This window comes from Etheostoma cragini, chromosome 14 (genome assembly GCF_013103735.1).
Source record: "Etheostoma cragini isolate CJK2018 chromosome 14, CSU_Ecrag_1.0, whole genome shotgun sequence".
NCBI classification, from domain to species: Eukaryota; Metazoa; Chordata; class Actinopteri; order Perciformes; family Percidae; genus Etheostoma; species Etheostoma cragini.
The window spans coordinates 23,300,983-23,308,989 of NC_048420.1; the positions used below are offsets into that span (position 1 = coordinate 23,300,983).

General features: G+C 39.8%; 1 protein-coding gene and 1 long non-coding RNA gene across 3 annotated transcripts in view; one reads left to right on the forward strand and one right to left on the reverse strand.

The window, feature by feature from the left end:
- The first annotated feature begins 824 nt into the window (after nt 1–824).
- LOC117956506 overlaps nt 825–8,007 on the forward strand; it is a 10,898-nt gene continuing 3,715 nt past the window's right edge. The window contains exons 1-3 of one of the 2 annotated variants that reach the window (XR_004659288.1): nt 825–956; nt 1,046–1,050; nt 7,975–8,000. This is a non-coding gene — a long non-coding RNA (uncharacterized LOC117956506). Of the gene's footprint in view, nt 957–1,045; nt 1,051–7,462; nt 7,469–7,974; nt 8,001–8,007 lie in introns of those variants that run through there. The other variant, XR_004659289.1, reaches the window with a different exon arrangement.
- LOC117956460 (venom phosphodiesterase 1) overlaps nt 3,178–8,007 on the reverse strand; it is a 59,901-nt gene continuing 55,071 nt past the window's right edge. Inside the window, exon 27 of the transcript XR_004659277.1 lies at nt 3,178–3,189. The gene's annotated coding sequence lies outside the window, so the exon portion shown is untranslated. The remainder of the gene's footprint in view (nt 3,190–8,007) is intronic.

An 8,007-nucleotide genomic window follows, 5' to 3' on the forward strand; every position in this document is an offset into this window, starting at 1 on the left:
GGCTAGAAGACGTTGGGAGTTCCCTGAGAGGTATTTATGAGTCATCCCCGATGTATGTAATGACATTTCTGTCAATGTACGGAAGTATTCATAGTTATTTTAACGTGACAGACGTGCAGGACTTTCAGATCCACCGCATGACACATGCGTCACCTCTGTCCCTCGAATAACAATTAATTTTAAATGATGAATTTGGGACCAAAAGTCATCCATCCCACTCAAGAGGAGCTGTGCTTGTCAGATTGGAGTTATTCTAAAATTGGTTAATAAAGATTAACCCGTGTGGTTTTTCCCGTCAATCATGATAAAAAACAACATTTTGGTCGCTTTTTTTCAACATTTTGTCACTTTTTCACAGTTTTTTGTGCTTTTCGTGATGATTTTTGATATTTTTAATGTTGACATTTTCCGTGATTACACATTTTTGTGACAAAAAAAAAAAAATGATTTACTGAAATTGGGTCAATTTGACCCGAAGACAACATGAGGGTTAAGCATAAAAAAACAAACACATTTCCTACGTTAGTTCCAACGTTTTGGGTCATATTTTTTAACAACGTTTTTTTAAAGTTTCTGTCCATATATATATATATATATATATATATATATATATATATATATATATTTAAAGCTTTTCCCACTTTTCCTGACTTTTTAAGGATTATCGAGGCGTTCTTGTCACTTTTTGTCCAAGTTTATGTCATTTATCAAGTTTTTGTCACTTTTTCTGAAGTTTTTGTCACTTTTTGTCCAGGTTTTATGTCATTTATCAAGTTTTCGTCACTTTTTGTCCAAGTTTTACGTCATTTATCAAGTTTTTGTCCCTTTTTTTAATGATTTTGACATTTGGTCGTATGTTTTTCAACGTTCTATTATAACCTTTTCTTTACATGCTATAAAATTGAATAAAACACCCAAATTCAAAGCAAGCAGTGAACTGATCATGTATTTAAGTTGTTCTGAACCGTCTATGTTATTTTATTTTACAGTTTGGTTGAAAGAAACACAAATGTCTGATGTTAAACTCATTAAAGGAGGACAACAGGAGGAGTAATACCTGAAGTAGTATTACTAGTATAGCTGTAGTAGTATTTAGTAGTATAGTTGCATTATTACAGGTGGTTGCCATGAAATGGGCGAGTACTGTATGAATTACAATACTCCCAATCCAATATTAGTCATCTATAGTAAATATTCTTTTACATTCAATTGTAATGCATTTAGTTATTGTTCCTAAAATGAGAAATAAGTTTGTGCATCTTATAATGATGTTATTTTGTCTAGAAATGGGCTAAATCTTGCTGGAAAATGGGATAGTTTAGGGTGTTTAGGGATAGTTTCCAAAGTAAATCTAAAAATGGTTTAATCCGATTTAATGGTGAGGCTACGCGCTTTCATATTAAGTAAAGTGTGTTCCAGCTGCTGTTGCTGTTGGCAACCGGTTAATGTGGGTCAGTTTGGTTCCACATCTGCAGAGAAGTCTTTGGCGACTTCTAGTGGTAGTTTTTAAACGTCCCCATGTGTCCCCCTTTGTCTCATGTCATCAGAACAACGTGAAGGACGCTGTGTTGTACCCGTTCTCCACCCATCGGGGTTTCGGACCCCAGCACCAGGGGATCCTGGGATCCTCCGTCCTCTTTGGGACACGTGGACCTGTTGAGACAGCAGACCGGTTAAACCGGGAGTGTGTTTTTAAAGAGCCCCTAGTATAACTCACACCTGCAAGTCCACACAGCTGGGAACAGTGAGTCAGCAGAAGCAGAGTAGCGCTGAGTCATCCTACCTGTTACTAATTTCACCTCTGACCATGCTGAGGTGTGTTTACGTTCGTTAGTGGGAAACTGGCTGGTGACACCTTGTGGGCGAAGGACATCACTGCTGTTATTCTATGGGTGCACATACCTTTAGTTAATTATAACCTCATGTTGTCTTCATGTTGTCCTCCTGTTGTCCTCATGTTGTCCTCATGTGGTCCTCATGTGGTCCTCATGTAGTCCTCATGTTGTCCCCATGTTGTCCTCATGTTTTCCTATATCAATGTTCTTTTTAATTCCCCAAAATAACCTGATTGATTCCACACACAATCTCTACTTTCATTAATTTTGGTGCGTCTTATTCAATTTTATAGCATTTGAAAAACAAATTGAAGTGTTTTTGAAATAGTATTGAGTAAAAGTTGACATATGCCAGTCTGGGATTATCATCAACATCCATTCCTTTAATTTTAGTCTCAATAATTCCTAATTTCTGCTTTTCCAACTCAAACAGTAGGTATAAATTCCTATAAATGAGGTTTATAGACCATAAATTCCGAAAATAACTGTAAAACTAAAGTTAAAGTTAACAAATGTTGACAAAAAGCATCAGAAGTGTTGAAAAAAAGGGACAAAAACGTAAGAAAAGTGTTGATTTTTAATTTTGACGGGACGACCACACAAGGGTTAAAATAACAAAAATGTACTTGTGTGACTATATTAAATGTTTTAAAGGTGCCACAAGCCAGACATGTGCCCCCCCCCCCTTGTAGATTAAAATATGTAAAATTGTATAATTGGGCAGTTTATAGGGGATCAATATCATATGTGGTTTTATTGTGGTTTAATGCAGTGGTGTAGTCTAGTGTACTGTAATGGGTGTACTCTACTGTGTAATGGCCAGAATCTGCATTTGGGGAAGGGGGGCCATATCATAGCAGAGGGGGGGGGGGCTCCCCCAGGGAAGTTTTGAGCATCAACGACTTTATTTCCTGTATTTGGATACACTGTATTGCACCAATTTACGGCAGACATACATGTACCTTTATTTAGCCTGCGTGAAGAAGAAAAACCCAGACGACAATTCAAAATATATCAGAGTTATATTGGTAAATGTGCTGTTGCGTGTCATTGGGCATTTTAAAAGGTTTAGTGAAATCATGGAGCTTTCTTAGTGGGTACACTGCGTAAACCTGCCTATCACGTAGACTACACCCTGGTTTCTCACAGGGATCACATGAGAAATGTGCAATCAAAAAGACAATCCAGTAAAAAACTAACGCAGAAAACCAAATCCCTTTGGTTTTGGTTCCATTGTTTCCGGGTTCCCCTATGGGGTCCTCGGTAAACGCTTTGAACTGAGGGTAATTCCTTTTGGTTATATAGGATTGGTTGCAGACTCACGGGAGGGGCTCGCTGAGTGCGGACTCAAACCCTAACGCCCTTGAAATTCAACATTGGGTCAAACCTAAGCCTTACGAATTCCACGAGAACATGCACCAAAGTCCGTGAGTCCGTGAATCCGTTAGTCCGTGAGTCCATGAGTCTGGACTTCGGGACTGGGCCCTTGTCTGCCAGGCTTCATACCTCCAGAACAGAGTCAGTGGTTCCCCTAAAAGTTAGAGAAGACGGCTTGTGACCGGGAGGTCTTGGGTTCAACCCCCAGACCAACAGGATAACATCTGGGTGGGGAAAGTGAAAGAGCAGCGCTTGGTCTCCCTCATCACCCCTACTGACGTGCCCTTGAGCACGGCCCTTAAGCCCATAACCGCTCCAGGTGCCAGACTGGGGGCAGCTTCCCGGTCTCAATGTGTGTGATTGTGATCCCCGGCTGCCTCCCAGGGACCCTTCCCTGAATAAAGGAAGGTCAAGGGGTCAATAAAAGCGACGGAAACGTTATTTCTGCATAAAAGCATTATTATGGCGTGCATGTTAGCATTTCTTCTCAGGTTTCGGTCAATAATATATATTTTATAGTGTCGTAAAGCATGTTATGTCAGGGAGAATCCCTCATTTAAATTTTTTACTGTCTGTGAATTTAGGAAGAGGAGCTGTTGCCGTGATAACAGCCAGGGCAAAACAAATAAACGATGAATTACCCGGCATGAAGTTTGAAGAGGAAACCGGTTTGCAAACACGTCGCGACATGTCGTCAAAATGATGCCTTTCAGGCAAGCCTGTGTCTGTAGCCATGGTTACAGCATTATTTAATTTTGGTAGGATCCATAAGTTCATACATGGTGTGTTTGGTCACTGACGGCGATCCGCTCTCCCCTTCCAGCTCCTTCCCGGGCTGGGTGGAGGTCTGAAGGGACCACTTGGTGCTCTGTAGCCGCTGTTTGTACAGTGCGTCAGAAGATCTCCCCTCCCAGTACTTCATACTTCCCAAATCCTCAGAAACCACGTAAAACATCACAAAAAGTGATTGTTAGTCATTTGTTGACATGGTAACAGCTAGGGCGCAGCAATTACAGCTCATATTCACATTGCTTTGCCAGACCAGCTCCTCCACAGCGCTGTGGAGGAGCTGGTCTGGCTATGGTCCACACGGTATTCCGGGATGGGAGAAAACCCTGCTCTGGTTTATCGGCATTTCTTTAAACCAATCAGAATCGTGTTGGGCGGGGCTAAGCTCCGCATGGAGCCACGGTAATGCTGCTAAATCGCCTCGGGAAGGAACTTGTTTTGGTGGAACGTGTACGTTCTAAAGTTGTTTTAGTCGTGGGACAGAAGGATCTGATTGGACAGATAGTCTAGCTAGCTGTCTGGATTTACCCTGCAGAGACCTGAGGACCAGGTAACCATAGTCCTCAGATTGGACAGATAGTCTAGCTAGCTGTCTGGATTTACCCTGCAGAGATCTGAGGACCAGGTGACCATAGTACTCAGATTAGACAGATAGTCTAGCTAGCTGTCTGGATTTACCCTGCAGAGATCTGAGGACCAGGTAACCATAGTCCTCAGATTGGACAGATAGTCTAGCTAGCTGTCTGGATTTACCCTGCAGAGATCTGAGGACCAGGTAACCATAGTTTAGACTAAAATTAAAGGAATGGATGTTGATGATAATCACAGACTGGAATATGTCAACTTTTACTCAATACTATTTCAAAAACACTTTAATTTGTTTCCAAATGCTATAAAACTAAATAAGACGCCCCAAAATTAATGAAAGTAGAGATGTGTACATGCCAAATAAGCATTGTGTGGAATCAATCATGTTATATTGGGGAATTAAAAACAACATTGATATAGGAAAACGGGTCAATTTGACCTGAGGATGACATGAGGGATATGAATAGCTCCGATCGTATCCGTCTGCCAGCTTTTATTTGGTTTTTAAATCATAATTACTGTAGTTTATTGCTGCTGCACACTAAAAAGCAAACAAGTGTTGTGTCAAAGCAAACAACACCTACTGTCGTCATTGAAAGGATTTGTGTACAACGGAAAGAATGTACCAGTATACGTATTTATACATGACCTTAATGAGTGTAAACGTCGCTAAAAACCAAACAAGTGGAGCGGTAAATGAGGATGAGTTAGATCCCTGACTCTGGGGCTTTCCTAGAAGCAAGGCAGCATTTACTACATGATGAGGTTGTAATCACTGATAGCGTGGGCCTTTTACACAATGGATATCGCGTGAGGACGGAGCTGGATTGGTTTTTTTATTGCATGTGAGAAAATAAATGATCTGAGAGAAGAAGACAAATATGCTTGAGAGGAAAAGGTTATCACGCTCATAGCAAAAAAGCATTTTAGGAGAAAAGAAAGATTTTTGAGAGAAAACGTTTTCATACCAATAGCAAGAAATTGCATTGAGTGCAAAGACTTAGAACTGAGACTGAGAACATCTTTTCCACCTGACAGCCGGTAACGTTAGCCTAGCTTTAGCCTAGCGTTAGCCTAGCGTAAGCCTAGCGTTAGCCTAGCGTAAGCCTAGCGTTAGCTAGAAGCTTGATTAACCCTCGTGTTATCTTCCTGTCAAAATTGAAAATCAACACTTTTGTTGACTCTTTTTAATTGATTTCTTACAACTTTTTCTTACGTTTTTCTACAATTTTTCAACTCTTTTGATGCTTTTTTTTAATGTTTGTCACTTTCTTTGATGTTTTCAACTTTACGTAACAGTAATTTAAAAAATACATGAAGTAAAATATATATATATACACACATATATACAGTACATATACAGACTACATATACACACATATACATACTGTACATATACACACATATACATACTGTACATATACACACATATACATACTGTACATATATGCACATATACATACTGTACATATATGCACATATACATACTGTACACATATACACATATACATACTGTACACATATACTGTACATACATACATACATACATATACTGTATATACATATGTAATTTTAGCAAACACACGATAACATTTCATGGTCATTTTTCCTCACTCATGTAACCTATAAGTATGTTTCATAAACAGTATATACTGTATATAATATACAGTATGCCATATTATTACCATGTAATTAGGGACTGTTCATAATGAGAACTTTGGCTTCAGGTACATTTTATGCTCAAATTGTACTTCCACTTCCACAAAACAGGCCTTGGATCTGGACACTCCTGAGAAGATGATGCTCATTTTGTGACTTCACCTGTTTTTCCAAGCTGCCTTCAGCTTCGATTCATCCCTTTTTTCACATAGAGGGTCTGCCGGTTTTAGGTTTTTTTGTTTTACTTTCCGTCTTACTCACACACACACAACAGGAATCTTTGTGAAGGTTGTTATTGGAGCAAGATGAGCCATGCTGCTCTCAAGCTAGCGGGATGACGTCGCAAATTCTCGTTGCCTTCCCTTGTTATTCTTGACCCTCGTTGCCTTCCCTTGTTTTTCTTGACCCTCGTTGCCTTCCCTTGTTTTTCTTGACCCTCGTTGTCTTCCCTTGTTTTTCTTGACCCTCGTTGTCTTCCCTTGTTTTTCTTGACCCTCGTTGTCTTCCCTTGTTTTTCTTGACCCTCGTTGTCTTCCCTTGTTATTCTTGACCCTCGTTGTCTTCCCTTGTTATTCTTGACCCTCGTTGTCTTCCCATCAACCATGAAAAAAACCAACAACCATTTTGGTCATTTTTTCCCCAACATAATCATCGTTTTTTCCCCACATTTTTGTCACTTTTTCCAGTGTTGTTTATGCTTTTCTTGATGTTTCTAATGTTGACATTTTCAGATCTTATTTCGACGGCCCATTTTTTTGGACAAAAACATAAAAATGAACTGAAATCTGACCCAAGGACAACATGAAGGTTAAGGGATCACTAAAGTTAATTACAAGTCAGTCATCAATATACGTCTGTACCAGATTTCACAGCCATCCAGTCACGTCTCAGGGTCTTAACCAGACCAGTTTGTAGCTCCGGATGAAAAAAGGCTTGAGATTGTTTAGATTTTTTGTGCAATCTCCCCCCCCGCCTGCACCTGCACCAGTTTTAACCTCTTGTATTGACAGAGTTTCGTGTGAGAGAAGCGTTACCAGTGCAACTATCAGACAACAAACACTGGGAGTTTGTTTTGGACATCTGGCTCCAACCGACCATGTCAGGGACTACATGTCCATCTGGCTGCTTTGAGATCCGGTGCGGTGCACGCCGGCCCACTGCAACACCAACACCGGTCCATGTAGTACTGCTGGCTGATTAGCCCTCTGCTCCAGGGGAAGGTGGGCGGGGGGGTTGGATCACACATCTGATCTAGCAATTACAATGATGAATCTGGGATTTGTCCCGCTATAACAGGTGCAACCATGCTATGGAGAGACTCAGGAAGATGTCAATCAATCAATTAACCCTCGATTTTAGTTTTTCTGAGTCCAAATTTTAAAAGAAAAACCCTTTGCTCAAGGTTGTGGTCGTCTTTCTCGAAACTTTTGTGGATTTCACCCAATGATTTTGTCACTTTTTCTGAGCCTTTTGAGACTTTCGTGGGTTTTTCCCACATTTTTAAACTTTTTTTTTTTTACATTTGTCGTTTTTGGCATCTTTTCACATTTTTGTCACTTTATTTGACATTTTTTCACATTTTTGTCACTTTGAAATTTTTCTCTCTTTTTTAAAGTTTTTTTAAAGATCTTTTACAAATAGTTTTTTCTCCAAATGTTATAAAAATGACAAAAAAACACCTAAATTCAATGAAAGTAGTGAACTGATTATTTATTTAACTTGTGAGGAGCGTTGTTGGGAACCATCCACGTTACTTTTT